Source organism: Peromyscus leucopus, chromosome 1, assembly GCF_004664715.2.
Source record: "Peromyscus leucopus breed LL Stock chromosome 1, UCI_PerLeu_2.1, whole genome shotgun sequence".
NCBI lineage: Eukaryota > Metazoa > Chordata > Mammalia > Rodentia > Cricetidae > Peromyscus > Peromyscus leucopus.
Window position 1 is genome coordinate 91,003,308 of NC_051063.1, and position 19,798 is coordinate 91,023,105.

Genomic DNA, 19,798 nt, shown 5'->3' on the forward strand with positions numbered 1-19,798 from the left:
GAAGAGGGCATCAGATCCTCTGGAACTGGAGTTACAAACAGATGGTTGTGAGCTGCCATGTGGGTGCTGGGAACCAAACTCAGGTCCTCTGTAAGAACAAAAACATGCTTAACCACTGAATCATTTCTTTAGCCCCTGTAATTGTCTTTTTAATTGTCTGAGAAAACTGAGCAAATACTTTTGAAAATGACTAAAAATCCAGAGGGCTTACCTTAGCGTATAATAGCACGGCAGAAGCAATTCAGAAGAGTGCCTTGAGAGGCCAGAGCTCTTCCCTGGGCTCCTCTTGATGATTGCATGCTTATCGTGTAATAGGAACCCACAGGTCCCAGCACACCCATTAGAAATGTGTTGCACGAGTTTTGACAAACGAGTCCATTTGTGTGACCCTCATCACAAGATGTTCTAGTACTCCAAGGTCCCTGTACACCCCCCTTCCCCCTCCCCCAGTCAGCAGCCTCCACAGGTAACCACCCTGACTTTGATCAACCTTCAGTTAGTCGTGCTTTATATTTTTATTTAATTAGTTAATTTAGTAATTGTGTTTTCGTGTGTGTGTGTGTGTGTGTGTGTGTGTGTGTGTGTGTGTGTAAGCCAGGGGTATTTTCTTCTATCGCCCCACCTTGTTTATTATTAGTGTTATTATTACATGTGTATAATGTATGCATGGTGTGTTGTGAGTGGCCGTCAAAGGCCAACTCTTTGAAGTTAATCTTCTTCATCCATTTTTGTGTGGATTCTGGGCATCCGTCTCAGGCATGGCAGGTGCCTTTACCCACCGAGCCATCTTGCCTGCCTTGGTTTTGAAACCATACCTTTCACCGAATCTGGAGCTCAAGGATCCTCTTGTCTCTGAGTCTCCAGTACTGGGAGATGTGTGTAGACTACAGACGCCATGGGCACCCAAACTTGGGTCTTCATGCTTGGGCAGCAGGCACTTGACCCTCCGACCCATCTCCCAGCCTTGCTTGTTCTCAGTCTTGACGTGATAACTGCAGTGTGTTCCCTTTTGTGGGTGGTATGTTTGCTTGCTGATTCATCTACGATGTTGCCTCTTTGGGTAGTTTAGTTGGTTCCTTATTTGGTAGTAATCTGCTCCTCGTCTCCTTGGTGATGGAACGATGAGGTTGTTCCTAGTGTTTAGGAACTCTGAATAAAGTTGCTTTGGAAGTTGACACACAGTTGGGTCAGATACTAAGTTCATCAATTTGGAAGGCAGATTGGCAATTTCCTGTCAAAGGTCGGTACCATTTTACAGCCTACCAGCAACGTGCGTGACGATTCCCGGGGCTCTGAATCTACTCGGGGTTTAGCCGGTCTTCTAAGTGTATAGGTATCTTACCGTGGTTTTGATTTGCTTTTCCCTAATGACCAGTGGTGAGCTTGTCTGCAGCTGCACGGTGTCTAATGTGTAGCTTCTTTGGTGTCTCTTCAGATCTTTTGTGGTTTGCAAATTGAATTCCCTGTGTAAATGAAGTCTATAGATTTTTCTTTTGAAAGACAGTCTTATATGTCGCTTAAGCTGGCTGTGAAAGCAGCCACATAGCTAAGGATAGCCTTGAACTCTCCACTCTTCTTGCCTCTACCTTCCAAGTGCTGGGATTACAGGCTCTGTGGGCTCTTCATTTATTCGCTATTGTCCTGCATTGCTTCGGCTGGAAAGTCCCCCACACCCTTCTATTGCTGGGGGTCAACCCTGGGGCAGGGGCAGGGGCAGGGGCTACCTCTGAGCTACTCCTGGAGCCTTTAAAGTAGTTCAAAACGGAAATAGTAGATGCTTTCATTTTGTTACTGATATCCATCTCTCCCCCCCCCATCATACATAATATTTCAAAATTACTTTTTTGGTTGAGTTCTGTGAATATCTTGTTAATGTTTTTGATTTAATGTTTGTAACAATTGTCAGATGGTCTTTGGGAGCATAGTTATTTAATATTCATTCATTCATTTAACATTGAATACTTTTGTTTACTTATTTATGAATGAGACAGAGTCTTTTCTGACCCATGCGTGACTTCCAGTCTGATTCTGTGCTGTGGGGACTTTGACCCCTGACCCTCCCACCTCTGACTCCTGATCAGGCTCCTGCCTCCGTGCCCCATGTTTATGCTTGTTTTCTTGTGTTGTCTCACTCTGGTACGTCTCTACCCCTGTTACGTTAGCTGCAGTCTTAGCCGTCTTAGCCTCCACCCGGGAAGCTGCTTGGCTTTGTCCCAGTCACCTTTGGGGTGCAGGCAGCCTCTGTGTTTTCCCCCTCTGTGCATCCCCATGTCTGACCCAGGGCTTTTTTTTTTTCTTTTTCTTTTTTCGAGACAGGGTTTCTTTGTGTAGCTTTGCGCCTTTCCTGGATCTCACTCTGTAAACCAGGCTGGCCTCAAACTTCACAGAGATCCGCCTGCCTCTGCCTCCCGAGTGCTGGGATTAAAGTGTGTGCCACCACTGCCCGGCAGGGTTTTTTAGGCCTTGTTTTCTAGTGATTGGCAGAAGCACTCACTCTCTCTTTAGTACCCAGGGCATAGGAGTGGGTAAATGAACCCTCTTCATCCCTGACATGAGTCTCTGGTAAGTAGTTGTAAGCAATAGGATGGCTGGCTCCCTGAGGACATGGTTGGAACTGACCAGCGTTCTGTACTGCAGATTTCTCTCATAGACTGTTCAGAGCTCGGCTCGTAGAGGACACTAGGCATTCGTGTTGCCTTGCAGGGACACTTGTTGTGATTCTGGTAGCAGTCTGACAAGTGGTTTGACTTTCAAACGGAATCAAGGGAGAGTTTACATGCTAGCTGCTTTTTCTCGGTTAAGCCTTTTTAAATTAAAATTTTAAAGGTGTATTTAGTGTGTGTGTGTGTGTGTGTGTGTGTGTGTGTGTGTGTGTGTGATGTATGAGGTTGTGTGTGTGTTCTACTGAGAGCACATGGAAGGTGAGGACAGTTTGGGAGACGGTTCTTCCCTCCTCCTGTGTGGGGTTACAGGATTGAACTCAGGTTGTCAGGGGTGGTGAGAACCAGCTCATCAGCCCCGCCTCCTGTGGCACGGGTGGGGGAGGAGGGGAGGAGGGGAGGAGACAGGTGGGTACACCTGTGTAGTTTCTTAATCAGTTGAATGTATTAAGCACCCAGGAAGAGCCGTGGAGTGTTTCTCTCCCTCCCCCAGTGCAGTAGGGTGAGTAATAAGACTGGGTTTTCCCTTTGACTGTGTGGACACCTATTTTATTTTGCATTTTTGGGTGGTACTTACAGCCCTTGTTTTGAGATCTGACCACCACTGCTGGGCTGGCTATTTTTGTTCTTCCACGCTACTTTGAGTGCATTAGTAACTGTATCTTCTGTAATGAAATTCATGCATGCCCACACATCTTAAAACCTCAGTGTTGTTTGGATTTAATTTGGTTTATACAATTTCCGTTTCATCTCTGCCTCTGCCTCTGTGTCTGTCTGTCTGTCTGTCTATCTCTGGGTGTATGATGTACGCCTGTGTGTGAACATGGGTGTCAGGTGCTTGTGAGGCAGAGGTTGTGATGGATATCTTTCACTTGCTTCTCCGCCTCAGTGTTTTTGAGAGAGGGCCTCTTGCTGACCCTGGAGCTTCTCTTCCCATAGGACTGGTCAGTGAGCCCCTGGCTCTTGTCCCTGGCAGCTCTGGGGCCTGGCTGTACCTGGGTGCTGGGCATCCACACTCAGGTCCTTGTGTGTGCAGCAAACACTTTACCCACAGAGGCACTACCCAGCCTGGGGATTTTTTTTTTTTTTTTTTTTTTTTTTTTTTAATAACTGAGTGCTTATTTTCATACACTTGAATTGAATAGCAGAATTGTACTGGGTTTGCAGTATTTAGCTTTTGTAGCACTGTGAATGACGGGGAAGGCTGACATTATGAGTTCCAGTTGTTGATGGCACAGACTCTTCCACATTTTGTTCTCAGTGGAAGGAACTGTGTCCTCAGAGGGGCGGGACGCTTGGGTACTGGAATAAAGGTACAGACTTTTTATCCCTTCAGATTGCTCTTTGATGTTACAAAGGGTTTACCAAGCCAGCTCTAGAACTGGTGAAAGTTGAAAGTTTATACTGGATAGTTTGTTCTCAAACATCAGCATCAAAGGGAACATGCTCATTGAGATGTTTTATTGTGGTAATTTATGTAGAGTTTAATCTGATGTGTGGTTACTTTTTTTAAAACAGATGTTAGGAGGTGATAATACTTCCTGGAAGAGAAATTGAGGCAAAATGCTGGGTATAGGGTAGCTTAGAGGTAGTTTTATCTAAGGTGTGATGTCTTGAGTTCCCTAACCGGCAGCCTCCCCTCCCCCCAGCTCCCCACATTCCCACAGCCAACCCAAACCTACAATATAGAGAGGGCTAAAATTGTGTTAATAGCAGCGCTGAAAAAATTTAAAGTTACATTGATTTATGTGTGTGTGTGTGTGTGTTTGTGTGTTTGTGTGTGTGTGTGTGTGTTTGTGTGTTTGTGTGTGTGTGTGTGTGTGTGTGTGTGCCAGCCAGAGAGTGCGCCTGTGGAGGTCAGAGGACAGTCTGTGGGTGTGTGGGGATGGGTTGTGTGTGTGCAGAGTGCTCCTCAGAGGATATCTCTGTATCCCACAGAGGACAGTCTGTGGGAGTTGGGTCCTGGCATGGACTTGAGGTTGTCAGGCTCGGCTGTGAGCACCTTTACCTGCTGAGCCATCTCGACCTGCTTTTTGTAACAGCTGCAGTTTCGACGCTGGACAGTAGTCCAGTTGCTTGCTATGTTAAGCTGTCCCTTTCCAGTTTTATGCAAATATAGTATTAGATGTGCTTTGTCGGATTTGTGGCTATGCCGCCGTTAGCCGTTATTACCATACCGTGGGATAATGAGGTCACTTTTATTACTGCTCAAGGAAAGAAAGCCTATTTTGCTTGAAGGATTTGGATATTTGAGTGGATTCAGGAATTTAAAATTTTCAATTTGAGGACGTTAATGAGAAAAGTCTTGCTCAAAATAGAACTAATTGTTGTCCCTTCTCATGTCCCCGCCCGGTCCCATGACTGGGCAGTGTGTTAGGTAAAGTAGTCCAGTCTTTTATACAGAATCATACATTTTTACAAACTAGAAGGTAAAACGAAGAGGATGTGTTTGTAGAACAGCAAACAAAGATCAGTACTGGGGATGGGCATGTAGCTCGTAGGCCCATGTCTGTAATTCTAGGGAGGTACAGGCAGGAGGATCAGAAGTTCAAGGTCATCTTTGGTTACAGAGGGAGTCTGAAGCCAGCCTTTGATAAGTAAGACCCTGTCTCAAACCAAACCAAATGACTGAAGAACACAAAAAGCCATACTTGTGAAAGCTCAAACGCTGTCTAGCATGGTGCTAGGAGAGAGAAAACTTCCTTCCATCAAGGCTAACACAGAGGTGTTTAAGTAAACAAAATATTTTTTATTGGTTCTGATGGTACAAGTTCAAAACTTTATCAGCTTAAAAAGTTAGTCAATAGACTTAATACCATCTTGAAATGAAAACCTGCGAAGGATCAAGAAAGGACCCTTGGGCTGGAGAGATGGTTCGGAGGGTAAGCGCAAGCACTTGGCTGCTCTGCTCTAGCGGAGGGCCAGAGTTCAGTTCTCAGCACCCTCACGGTGCCCCACAGTCATCTGTCTGTAATGCCACTTCCATGGAATTGGATGCCCTTTTATGGCTTCCTTGGGTACTAGGTACCCTGGTGGTGCACATGCATACACACAGGCAAACATGCATACATGTAAACAAAACAAAATGAACTCCCCCCCCCCCAGCAAATCCTACCGATGTCGATCTCCATGATGTGGGTATTAAATAGACAAGCATGACAGAGCTCAAGAAACTTCACTGGGGGTGGGTGGGTTGGAATGCTGGTTCAGTGGTTAAGAGCACTTGTTGCTCTTCCAGAGGACATGGGTTTGATTTCCAACACTCACATATTGGCTCACAACTGTCTGTAACTCTTAATTCCTCATCTGGCCTCTGAAGGCATTGCACACATGTGGTTCACAGACATACTTGTAGGTGAAACTGATAAACCTAAAAATAAAGAATAAAATAAAAAACGTTCCAGTGCAAGGCGGTTTTGAGGACACATGCAAACAGTGAATTCTTAGTGTCTTAGTTGTTTTCTGGTACTGTGATAAGAATACTCTGATAAAAGCAACTTGAGGGGGAAAAGGTTTACTGTAGCTCACAGTCCAAGGTCCAGTCGATCAGGGCAGGAAGTCCAAGGCACCAGGAGCTTGAAGCAACTGCTTGTATTGAATTGTCATAAGGAAGCAGCGATACATGCATTCTTACTACTAGTGCTCAGCTCTGTTTCTCTACTTTACACGTCCAGGATCCCCTACCTGGGCAGTGGTCCCACCCATGTTTAAGGTGGGTCTTCTCACATCAGTGAAAGTAGCCAAGAGAATCCCCCACACATGTGCCCAGAGGCTGGTACCCCAGGTGATGCTCCATTCTGTCAGGTTGAAGTAAAATTAGCACTGATCATCACATGTAGCAAATATTTTACATTATTAAGCATCAGTGTTCTGTGTAAATACTATTTAAAGTCTCATCCACATATGTTTATAATATAAAAACTTACAATGATGTTTAAGGGAGGATCCAGAGAGTGCAGACTGCCTGTATGGATTTATCACTTGTTATCACTCCATCCTCCACATTCTGCTTTATTCTATAGCCAGAAGCCATTGTCCCAGCATCCCTCCTCCCTCCTCTCTCCTCTTCCCTCCTTCTCCTTCCTCCCTGGCTGTTCTGGAACTGGCTCTGTAGACAGACTAGCCTCGAACTCAGAAACCCAGAGGATCCACCTGCCTCTGCCCCCAGAGTGCTAGGATTAAAGGTGTGACCTCCACACCTGCTCAGCATCCTATCTTGAGTCTTTCTGTGATCCACTCTATTGTCTGTATTAAATTTTCATGTATGAACGTGTGTTTTCTGTTCTGTTTTACTTCATTAGTCTTTTTTTTTCCATGTCCATTCTAGTCTAAATTTCAGAAATGGAAGTCTCTGCTATATCCTTTTTTGTTTGTTTGTTTGTTTGTTTTTCGAGACATGGTTGCTCTGTGTAGTTTTGGTGCCTGTCCTAGATCTCACTCCATTAGACCAGGCTGGCCTCGAACTCAGAGATCTGCCTGGCTCTGCCTCCCGATTGCTGGCATTAAAGGCGTGTGCCACCACCGCCCGGCATGCGATATCCTTTTTTTTTTTTTTTTTTTTTTTTTAAAAAAACCTTTCTTTTCTTTTTAAAAAAGATTTTATTTATTTTATGTGCATTGGTATTTTGCCTGCATGTATGTCAATGTGAAGGTGCCAGATTCACTGGAATTGGAGTTGCAGGTAGTTGTGAACCGCCATGTGGGTGCTGGGGATTGAACCTGGGTCCTCTGGAAGAGTGGCTAGTGCTCTTAATTGCTGAGCTGTCTCTCCAGCCCTCTGCTATATTCTTTAACAAAAATCAAATTCAGCTCATGCATGTCTGACAGCTGTGGTGTGCCATGAACATTTTAGGTGCTAGGAAAAAGGACTAAGCCAGAGACATAGTTTCAGAGCTTACACACATAAGAGTTTCTTGAATCGGCTTTGTCAAGTTCTGTGGGAAAGCCCAGTAGTGTTTTACACACTTTATGTGGGATCATGAAATAAAATTAACATTTTGACAATCTATGAACATAGAACACTTTTACAGTATTACATAATTATATTTTTCCCTTCTTGGTCACTTGAGAAAAAGTTATAATATATAGGTGATAACCACATTACAGCTAGATACATACAAGTATTGAAGTGCAGTCCCACGTTAGCTAGTGAATTGTTTTCATCACAGATCTGATATCAGGATTTGCTCAGAGCTGTGCTTGCATCAGGTGTACCTTATTATGCATTGCCGGGTTCAAAAGGACTCCTCAGACCGGGTCTTTCCAGATATGGTCTTTACCCCTCTTCCCCTAAGCAAGGGTGAGCTCACATAGGGCTGCGTGTAAGAACACAGCGAAGCCAGCCATTCAGGAAAGGGTCAAAGCTTCAGCGAGAGACTAAATCAGCAGCTGACTAGTGTGAAGGGGACCCGGGTCCAGAACTTGCAACCCGAAGAAGGATCCTGTACAACCAGGTAAATGGCTGTGAATGGTTTACAGGGGTCTGTGCAGCTAGAGGCTTTCTCTCTTCCCTATTAACTGTGCTGTTGGATGATCAAATGGGCGGGCACTCACAAAACCCGATGCATGGCGAAAGTGGTAGTGGCTGCCTCCAGTGTGTGTAGTGCAGGGCCTGTGGACCTTCTGACTCTTTGATTGTTTTTATAGAGACAGAATCTGATGTAGTCCAGGTGGGCTCCACAGCCTGCTGAGAATGACCTCGAACTTCTAATTCTCCTACCTCTATTTCTCCAGTGCTGGGGTGCATTACCACGGACCTCCATGTCTCATGCAGTACCAGAGATCCAACATAGGGCCTGGCTGTATCTGTCCCCAGCCCCTTGGTCAGTCTTTCAAGTGTGAGCCTAAGGAAGAAAGGGCTTTAGTGCCACCCTTCGGAGTCCCCAACTCTGTCCTAAACTTTGCTCTGGGTCCTGCCAGTGGCAGGAGTCGTCCAGGTGACACACTCACTGCCCAGGGTTCAGAAGTAGTGAGTTTGCTCGTTTTCAGGTCTACTCTTTATCCTTGGGTTGCTCATATATCTTCTTGTGAGAGGCAACTCCCGCTTTCTTGCTTCCTCCGCCTTTTAGGCCATGTTTTTCTTTAAATTTACTTATTAGTTTTAGATTTATTTATTTGTGCTTTATATATATGAACGTTTTGCTTGCATGTATGTATGTACACAGGTGTCCTCAAAGGCCAGAGAAAGGCTCCAGATCCTTTAGAATTGGAGGTAGAAGGGTGTGAGCCAGGTTGTGAGTCCATCTCTCCAGCCCACATCTTACTACTTTTCATGACTCTTACCTGTGGTTGTTAAGGTTGTGAAGAAATAATTTTGAAATAAATTTATTTTGTATTTTCTTTTTCCTGGTCATGCTCTTAAACTAAATTGGTGATGTTTTGGAAAAAGTTTCTTTCTTTCTTTCTTTTTTCTTTTTCGAGACAGGGTTTCTCTGTAGCTTTGGAGCCTGTCCTGGACTAGCTCTGTAGACCAGGCTGGCCTCGAACTCACAGAGATCCACCTACCTCTGCCTCCCGAGTGCTGGGATTACAGGTGTGCGCCACCACCGCCCGGCTGGAAAAGTTTCTTTACTGGCCTTTTATTTCATATCACTGTTAGCTAATTTTGCATAACCTTTCCTAAAAGCAACAAAAGGTTGATAAAGCAATCTAATTTGCCATTCTGGTTTAGCTCCAGAGACTGCCAGTGTTTCTATAGGAAAACATGTCTGCTGTTTTTATTTTGTTTATAGATTGAAACTGGCTAAAGAAAAGCATAGGTAAATGAGGCTTACACAGAGAGGTCTCTTTAAAAAATCTTTGTTTTGATTAATTTATGGCCTCCAGTGTCAGTTGACCTTTGGCTTATGGTACCAGACACGTGACTCTAGACAAGTGTTTCGCCCTTGAAGAAAAACAGCTTTGAAAAGATCTGTTAGAACATGGGAAAGCTAGAATCTGCTCTCTTGTGGTTTCACGGGGTGCCAGAGGCTTGGGTGCTTGTGTTTCCTTTCACCCGGCTGCTTTCTGCTCAATGAACAGATTCCCGCATGCGTCACCACCCTGCAGCCTCACTGCAGAGGAAATAGCAGGAGGTAAAGCCCTCCAGTGAACCGGGCTTTTTTGTGGGGTGTGGTGGGTGGGCAGTCTACAACTAAGTAAACAAATTGAATTATGAGGGAAGAAAGCCATTAATCTTTGCACTCTTCACACTGACTTTTCCCCCCTAGTATCCTTCTTTATTTCACAATGATTAGCTCACGGTAGACCTGTGACCGCAGTCACATTCTTTAGTAGCTGTCTAATCTTATTTGTGATCATGTATTCAGCAAGCTCCTTTTCCCTTTGGGGTGACAGCTCCTTCTTGGGAAGGTCTCGATTTTTAGGTCCTCACATTGTGGTTGATGAAACTAATCCTTTTCATAATGTCCCATGGGATTCTTTTCACTAGTTTATCTTAGAAGTTTGTGGCTGTTTTGATCACACAGCTTTTTTTTTTTAACCCTGAAAAAAAAACTACCCCGTGTCCCTCCACTACAAAGCTCCTAAGGAGGCTGCCAGCCTTTGATCACTTGAATATTAGGAATGAGATAGATATGTTGAAAATTTCCTTTGAGGGCAAGGAGGGGAAATCCTCCATTATGTAGGGTTAAGGCACAGTTATCTGCAGTTGTAGGAGACAGGGAGGCTGTGCTCACATACCTAGGAAAACCTCTTTGCCTGCTTGCCAGTTTGGCGTCATTGCCAAATGCCAGGTTTGACTGAGTGTGTGGGAGAAGGATTTGAAAAAAATCTAGACATTTTACTACATAAATCTGGAGAAAATAAAAGCATGCATTTTGTCGTCCCCTCCTCTTTGCCTCCCTTCTGTTGAGGCTGGGCCTCACTTTGAGCCCCTGCTAGCCTAGAACTTACTGTATAGACCAGGATGACCTTGGACCATCTTGTGCCTCCGCTCCTGAGTGCTGGACTACAGGTGTGCACACCTTGCCTGCTGCATTTGTTTCTGAAGGTGGCTGCTGGAACCAGTTAGTTCTAGCAGCAGTTAGCGTCCTGGCTTTGGACAGGGTCCTTAACTTATTTTATCCATGCCTGCCACGTGTATGGATGCCTGCCCAGATCAGAAGAGAGTGTCAGATGCCCTGGAACTAGAGTTATAGGCGGCTGTTAGCGCTGTTTTAAGTGGGTGCTGGGAACCAAACTCAGTCCTCTGGAAGAGCAGTGTTCTTAGTTAACCTTGGAGTCAATGCTCCAGTCCCTTGAAGTCCTGATCCTCCTGCCTCTAAGCATCCAGATCACAGGAGTGGCTTACATGTATAAAATTTGAGTTTGTTTGTTTGTTTGTTTATGTAGATGATGAAGACTATGGGATCCTTTTCCCCCAGGTCACATAGTTCCTAAATGTAGATGTTTCTGCAGACTTTATGTTTAACCCACTGTAACAACACTCAATGTCTGCTATTCTAAGACACACCTTTAGAGATGGCACAGTAGCCTTTTCCTTCTTGCCTCCTTCCGGTAGACTCCTGGAGAGCAAGGGAGTTGATGTTTATTTTGTTGTCTCTGGTGACTGATTAGCATCTAGAATTCTGTTTTTGATGAACAGAATGGCAGTTTCCAGACAGTGACAGTTTCTTCAGAACACTTGGTGAATTTCATCTTTTGTCTATTGCACGGAGCCAATATCACTTTCTAGTATGTAAATGAGGAAACCAGGGGAACCATGTTTGGGGCATAAAATTTAGTCCTTGGTGGTGGAAAAAGGGCCAAACTTCCTCATCCAGTGTCTCATATAGTTCTGTGGATTAGTTTTCTGTTTAGAAGCATCTTCAGAATGATGATGTTTATGCAGTTTAAACTGAACTACTTATTATAAATAGCTGTGCCATTGTGAGGGTTTTGGTTTTCACACCCGGATCACAGCAAAGCAGGTGTTTACTTGAATAGGTGGAGTTTGTCTAGTCTCCTTTTAATTTGACCCCTATGTACCCCAAAATTTAGCTTTAATCTTAGCACTGAAAAAAAAAACCTGACATGGTGCTTTTCTTAAATTAACTTGGACAATGTGAGTGATTAGATACTAGATAATGTAGTATTATCTAGACCTTAATTAGTAGTTGTCTAGGAATGACTACATGCAATTACAAGTAAATAAGTTGTGCTTTCCACAGGCAGGTGCTCCATCGTTGAAATGTATCCCCAGACCTTGGGTTTTGAAACAGGACCATGTTGTGGAGTTCTGGCTGATCTCAAACTCACTGTCATCCTGCCTCAGTTTCCCCAGTACTGAGGAATTTTGTTGTTGTTATTAAGAACTTTAGATGTATAGAAAACTGGAAAAGGTAGTATAGAGAATTTTCAGGGATCTTTATTCATATTTCTTTGGTTTTTATCAAATGCCTTTTCTGTTCCAGGGTCCCACCAGGGTAACACATTGCAACTCCATGTTGCCCTGGACTTCTTCTGGGTAGCTCTCCTTGGTTTTGATGTCCCTGACTGTTCTGAGTGTCTTGTAGTAGTATCCTTCTAGGGCATGTGTCTGGTTTTTCTCATGGTAAGCCTAGGTTTTTGGAAGTGAGACCCAGAGGGAAAGTGCTGTGTTCATTACATCATCTCCAGGGTGTAAACTGGCACATGCTTTTATGACTGCTGAAGTTGACTGTGACCCCCTGGTTTGTGAAAAGTCTCTAAGGACCCTGGCTGTCTATGTTTTTCTTTAGGAGGAAGTCATTATTCATAGCTTGTGTTTAATATGTGGGGTGTTATATAATTTTTGTTTTTGCTTTTGAGACAGAGGCTCACTGTGTAGCCTTAGGCAGTCTTCAAACTCATAGCCATCCTCCTGCCTTAGCCTCATTAGTACTGGCCTTGTAAGTTTGAATAAACATACTTAAATAGAGCTGTAGTGTAAGCATGTAATCTCTGGTTAGTGAAATTGATGTTTTCTTTTTTAATCAAAAACACGGCGATTTAAAACATTTAAAAATTCACTCAGAGAAGTTGGAGAGAGGCTGGCTTAGCGGTTGAGAGCATTTGTTCTTCCAGTGAGCCCAAGTTCGGTTCCCAGCACCCACATGAAGGTTCACAACCAGGTGTTTAGGGGATCTGACACCTGATGTACATACAGACATACAGATACAACTAAATAAAATAAATAATAAAATAAACTAAATATCTTTAAAAATTTAAATGCATTCATTTAATTAATAAGCAAAAATCAGGCTTTTCCTTATTGTTGTAACTTCAGTTATTGACATTGTATAAGAGTCACTCGTCATCTACTTTTTTCTTTTGAGACTGCGTGTCCCAGGATAGCTCCGGCTGGCCTGGAACTCTGTATGTAAATCAGGTTGTCCTCATCCTGACATCATACAGATACCTGCCTGCCTCTGTCTCTAGAGTGCTGGTATTTTTTCTTTAGATTTATATATCTCATTTTATGTATACGGCTGTTTTGCCTGCAGGTGTATATGTGTGTATGTATGTTGTATGTATGTATATCATGTGTGAGCTGGGTGTCTAAAGAGGCCAGAAGAGGACTTCTGATTCCCCTGGGACTGTAGTTAGAGATGGTTGTGAGCTGCCCTATGGGTTCTGGGAATCAAAGCCAGGTCCTCTGTGAGAACAAGTGAGCCAGCTCTCTGGCCTCTTTGTGTCTACTTGTTAGGCCGCCTAGGTGCTACACACACATGCATATATATGTATCTTTTTAAAAGCACAATGAAAAGGAATGTGGAATATCATTGGTCAAAGATTCTTTCATAAAATTTTCTAGTATTTTGATCTTTATTGCTTTCCTGCACATCTTCACTTGTTACTTCTAAATTGAGGACTTAGTTGATATGTAAATTAAGCTTATAGACCAGAACAGCCCAGGTCCCAAAATATTCAAGGGAAAGCACCTTGTCGGAAACCCCCATTACAGTGGACCCCTTGGAGTTCCCATTTGTCTCTTTCAATTACAAGGCTTATGTTATAATTAGATCAGAATTTCCATCTTAAACTCTCAGCTTCCTAGTTGTATGTAACTGCCATGTGAACCCGATGGTAAACAAAAGCCTTCCAGAGTGAACATCACTTGAACAATTTCAGAAAGCTAATGGACTTGCAAAGTAGAAAAATGTGCCTTTAGTTTCACATTTTAAGCTGAGAAAATGTAAGAAGGATTTGGATTTTAAAGGTGAAGCCTACAATTTTTTGGGGAGGGTGGGTCAAGATTTTTCCAGTTTTTCTGCTTGGAAGATTTATTATTTTAAAGTAGGAACCAAACTGAAATTAAGTAGTAAAATTAACTTTTTAAATCCCCCCCACGGGGTCTTACTTATGTAAATGAAGATGGCCTCACAAAAATCCACCTGCTTCTGCCTCCCCAGTGCTGGGATTCAAGGTGTGGCCTACCAACCCCCCCCCCCCCCCTCCTCTATGTGGCCTTGAACTATTTCTCAGGCTATTCTGGTTCTTCAGCTGATAGGACCCTTGCCTTAGCCACACCAGGAGCAGTGTTGGGACTCGAGGTGCGGGCCAGCACACCTATTTTAGTCTATATTGGCTGCACTTTGTGTGAGCCTGTGTGACGCTGGGGGTGAGCACAGGGCCTTGAGCACGGGGCAGGTGCTCTCCCACCGCTGTACTCCACTTCTGGTGGCTCGCTCTCGCTCGCTCTCTCTCTCTCTCTCTCTCTCCCTTTTCCTTCCCTTCCCTTCTCTTTTTGAGCTCTATTGTGATACATTATGAAACAAATAGTTATTCTGATGATGTTCTTAAAATGACAGGACTTAACATTCCCCACACTTTTTTTTTTTTTTTGCTTTTGGAAACTGATTCTCCAGTGAAAGAACTCACACCAGCAGTAAGATGGACAGCGTGTGGACAGTTTGCCTTCTTGTTCCAGTAGCTTGAAGAGGAGAAAGTACTTCTGTTCCGAATTCCTCGTGGTTTTTAAATGCTCTCTCTCTCTCTCCTCCGCACGCCCCCCCCCTCACACACACACACACACACACACACACACACACACACGAGGGTCAGATTTGATATGTTAGCTTCCTGGGGCTTCTGTGACAAAGGGTCATAAACTTGGTGGCTGAAGCAAGCCAAATTTATATTCTGATTTCTGGAGGCCCAAAGTCCAAGGTGTTGGTTGGATTGGTCGGTTCTGAACTCTCAAAGGGAGAACCGCTTGCCCACCTGCCTGGATGTCCTTAGCAGCTCACTCCAGGCTGCCTGAGCCTACCTTCCCATGGCCTTCTGTGGGTCTTGTCTGTGCCTCAGATCACTGTCTCCTTTTTCTCATAAGCAGAACAGTCACTGGCTTTAGTTCCAGAATGATCTCACCTTGAGCTTCTTAATTATATCTACCAAAGTCCCTATTTCCAAATAAGGTCCTAGTCACAGGCACCAGGGCTCAGGAATTGGGTATGTATGTGTTCTTGGTGCCCGTTTCAACCCACTACAGTGAGTTAGCTTCACCACAAATTTGCTAATAAGCAGGTGAAGGTCCTTTTTTACCAGATGTAATAATAGTTATGGATTAGCTACGACGTCACACTCTAAATGTAATTTGGAATTCAGTTGTGTGGTTACTCTTGATGTGGCAGTCTTGTGCTGTGAAATTAGGCAGAACTCACACACAAACTATAATTTAAGACTTTAAATGGTGTGAGCAGGGTCTTAAATTCTATGACTGTGCCATTTTGTCTTGAATTTAAAAAAAACGTACATTCTTGGTTATTTCTGTAAGACGAATGTTTTTGTGGTTCATTTTAATGTAAGTCATGTTTGTCTCTGCTTAAAAGATTCATAGTCTGTCCAGTGATCTAGTCTGAATTAAATCTGTGTACCATCAGAAGGGAATTTTCACAAAAACAACTGCAACTTGCCACTGGTTGTACGAGATGAAAGAATCAGGAGTGAGAGGCTGGCCCAGTCATTTTCTGAGAAATACCAGCCCGGCCTCCAGGTATGTGGTTTGGGGGGGAAACTGGTGAGGACACTCTCTCTTCTCTCCCATTCTGAGAGGACAGGGCTGAGAATTTAATTCTTATTGTGGAAATGAAATAGTGGTGTAGACTTCATAAAGCTGTTGGCAAAGTTTATTGATATTAGCTTATAGCTATACCATTCAACATTACAGTTTGTAAAAACAACAACAGTCCATTTCCCTTCTCCACCCACTACCCACATTAGTCTGTTGTGGTATTTTGTTGCATGCATTTCAAGAAATGGTCATCTCTGTTCTTGTTTATGTGTTCTTTCTACTGAAATGTAAAGTTCAGAAATTGTACCGCCAACTCCTAGGCACAAAGTGTCTCACAAGTATCTGCTGAACTTAGTATGTGGTAGATACTCTCTCAGCCCACTCATGGAAGCTTACTCGTGTGTGTGTGTGTGTGTGTGTGTGTGTGTGTGTGTGTGTGTGTGAGAGAGAGAGAGAGAGAGAGAGAGAGAGAGAGAGAGAGAGAACGAGAACGAGAACGAACCTATGGAGGCCAGAGGCCCACGTCAGGTGTTTTGTTCTATTGCTCTCCACCTTACGATTTGAGATCGAGCCTTTTGGTGAGCTTGCCTTTCTGACTAGGCTAACTGACCACTAGGCTAACTGACCCGCAAGGCCCTGGGATCCACTGGCTGGTACTCATACTTGCACAGCAGCAACCCACTGTGCTGTCTGTCCAGGCCTTGGCTTATTCCTTTCAGTGGCTGATGACTGTCCTGTGATGTATGTGCCGTGTTTCATTTACCCGGTCATTTCAGGGACACGCAGACTATTACCTGTTTCATAGTAGCAGCTGCTAGGACACATTATGCTAATACACCTTTTGTAATGTGCAGTGGGTTTCCGTCATTTTTGGCTATGTTCTGTGAAATAGCACACTTAAAATATGTTACCAAAATGACTTTCAGATAAAACTGACTTGATTTTTCCTAAATACATTATTTTTATATCCATCATCATCATCATCATCATCTTGGTTTTTCAAGACAGGGTCCCTTTGGGTAGCCCTGGCTGTCCTGGAACTCACTACCTGCCTCTGCCTCCCAAGTGTTGGGATTAAAGGCGTGCTCTACTACCGCCTAGCCTTTTCATTATCTATCTGTCTGTCTGTCTGTCTGTCTGTCTGTCTACCTACCTACCTACCTACCTACCTTTTCCCTTTTGGTTTTTCAAGACAGGATTTCTCTGTGTAGTTTTGGTGCCTTTCCTGGATCTTGTTCTGTAGACCAGGCTGGCCTCGAATTCAGAGATCCACCTGCCTCTGCCTCCCAAGTGCTGGGATTAAAGGTGTGCGCCACCGCCTCGCACACCCCCCCTCCCATTATTTTTTAAGATAGTCTCACTGTGGCTGCCCTGAAGCTCGCTGTGTCGATCAGGCTGGCCTTAACTCACAGAGGTCCCCTTGTCTCTGCCTCCTGAGTGCTGAGATGAAAGGTGTGGGCCAGCATGACTGGCCTATTTCAAATGTTTTTAAACCAATCCCCCCCCCACCCCCCCAGTCACAGAATCTTGAGAGAAGTACCAGGAGTGGCGTGAAGATACAGATTGTCCTGATTGTGTCTGGAAGGTTCCTGACACATGTCCTTAGACAGGAAGTGTTAGAACTCTTCAGGCCATTGCCTGACAGGGCCGGAAGGAAAGCACAGCCAGGGTGAGAGAAGAGAGGGACACACAGGCCAAGGAGTAAAGAACTTCCTTGTCTAAAACGGGTGGTTAACCCAGAGCTGACGAGGGTTCTGGGAGCTTGGGGCTCCTTTCCGTCCCGCTTTATAAGCGGCTGCACAGTTATCCCGCTGATCTCTCTCTCCCTCTTCCTTTATCTGCATGTTGTAGGTAGGTAGAGCGGAGCCTGGCCCACACTGGAGGCCATCATGCTTTCTGTCTGATCACAGGGACGCGGCCACCTGTGACACCTGTTTATCTTTCCCAGCTTTGTAAAAACACTTGCTCCCTTTGACCTCCTGACTGCTTTTTTCCTTAACAAGTTCTTTTCATTACATGTTCTAATTCGGCAGTGTGTGCATGTGCACACGCCGACCATGGCACACTTGGGAGACTGGAGACAAGCTGTTAGAGTCAGAGTTCTCTCCTTCCACCATGGCGGCGATCTAGGGAATTGAGCCTGGCTCATAGGTTCAGTGGTGGGCACTAAATTACCAGCTAAGCCCTCTCATGGCCCCTGGCTACTACTTTTTGTTTGTTTGTTTTGTTTTTCCGACAGTTTCAATTTGCATCTCTCCATGGTTCCCTTGCCTGGATGGGCTTTGTCCTGACCCCTCCCTGTGGACCTCAGCCCTGCTCCTCTCTGATCTTAGGATCCTGTGGCCCCTTCCTGTGGACCTCAGCCCTGCTCCTCTGTGATCTTAGGATCCTGTGCCCAGTGTTGTCCTCTCACCAGTGTCCGTGAATCAGATGTGTAGTAGGTGTGACGACAGAACACGGAGCCCCTGTCAGTTCTCAGTTCTCTTTGCCCCCCTCCCTCCCGCTGCCTGCCGAAGCTTGCCAGATGACGGCCACCACGTTTCCAGTTAGTCAGGCAGAAGTCCTAGTGTCAGCCCAGCCCTCTCTGACAGACCCTAAATCCACATTCAGCTTGTCACCTGCGGGTCCTCACACAGACTGGTGCAGCCACCCCACCCCTAGCCCCCTCCAGGGGAAGCCATTTGCTCCCCATGATTTATCCTAACAGTTTCTCAAGTAGGCTCCAGTCGCTTTTATCACCCTCCACAGTCAGACTTCCTACAGTGGCCGGTGTTACATGCCAGTGGCCTTATTTACTCTGAGGAAAATCCAGAGTCTTCACTGAGACCCACAAGGTCGAGCCTGCCTCCTAGTTGACTTCAGGGGCTAGTTTGCTTTTCCCGTGCTCCACTCCCTGCTGGTCCTCAAGTGTGCCCCACAGAGTTTCACTCTGATCCTCCCTTTAGGAGCAGCGTGGCTCACTCCTTCACTCCGGCTCAGGTTCTCTCAGTGTGTAAGGATTAGCAAAGGTGGCTCTGGCCATTGTTTTCTCCACTCACATCATGTTGTCTGTCTCCTTTCTCTCCAGAGCCCCCTTACTGATTTATCAGTGTTTATTTGTTGATGGAGGGCCCTCTCAGAACTTAGAAGCAGTGTCTGAGAAGCCAGGCTTTGATTCCCAGCTCATGGACAGTGGCTGGCATGTTGTGGCTTCTTGGCATGTGCACATTGCTTGAGGGCTGGTCAGTGAATCTGAGTGAGGGAGATTCATGTAGAGTTCTTACAGTTTAATAGAATGTGGGCTTCTGGCTTTATTTTTATTTGTAGTTTTGATTATTAGAGATATGGTTTTTCTGTGTAGCCTTGACTATTCCGGAACTCACTCTGTAGACCAGTCTGGCCTCGAACTCAGAGATTCGCCTGCCTCTACCTCCTGAGTGCTGGGAATAAAAGTGTGCAGCACCACAGCCCGGCTTTTTGGGCTTCTGGTTTTATGTTGACAGACTTTTCTCTGTTTAGGAAGTGAAGAGGGAGCAGCAGCTGGAGCCTGTGGTAGCAGAAGTTACAGCTAGGAGTTGGCCACCTACCTGCCACTAGAGAGCCTTCCCTTCTTTCTGTGTTTGGAAGGGAAGAGAGCCAAGTTTTGAATTTACATTTTGAGCCAAGCCATATAGCAAGTACGTTACAATGTCACTTTATCTTCACAATGGACTTTTCAGATATGAAGTTATACCCATTTTATTGGTGAGGAAATCGAGTTTCAAGAGATTAAGAAACATTCTCGAGTCACGTAGTATTTAAGTGGGATGTCCTGGTCTGATGACTCAGTGGAGGTCATGCTCTTTCCAGCACTTAACTGTGTAAAACCTGGAGAGGCTGTCTGTTCCATAATTTACACTTCACATGGTATTCCAAGTTTAGAGAATTTTTCCATGTTGCATTTCAGTCTTTATTACAAACTTTGGCAAGTAGTTATCATTTTAACTTTGCAAGCAATTAACCTTGGTGTCAACTATGGGGACGGGATGATTGTAAACCCTACAGCTACAAAGTAGCTGAGATTCAATTGTGACAAAACTTCTCTTAAAATCTAACATTCCCGTGTATCACAAACTCAGGCATTCTTCATTACCCACTGATTGTTTTTGACACATTGTATAAGCTGAATATATTACAGTAACATTACAGTGCTGGGAAAAACTTGATC

General features: G+C 44.6%; 1 protein-coding gene across 2 annotated transcripts in view; it reads left to right on the top strand.

The window, feature by feature from the left end:
- Rras2 (RAS related 2) overlaps positions 1-19,798 on the top strand; it is a 75,253-nt gene that overhangs the window by 25,528 nt on the left and 29,927 nt on the right. The window contains exon 1 of one of the 2 annotated variants that reach the window (XM_037211336.1): positions 1,222-1,240. The exons of the other annotated variant lie outside the window; for it this stretch is intronic. The gene's annotated coding sequence lies outside the window, so the exon portion shown is untranslated. Of the gene's footprint in view, positions 1-1,221; positions 1,241-19,798 lie in introns of those variants that run through there. 2 annotated transcript variants of the gene reach the window in all.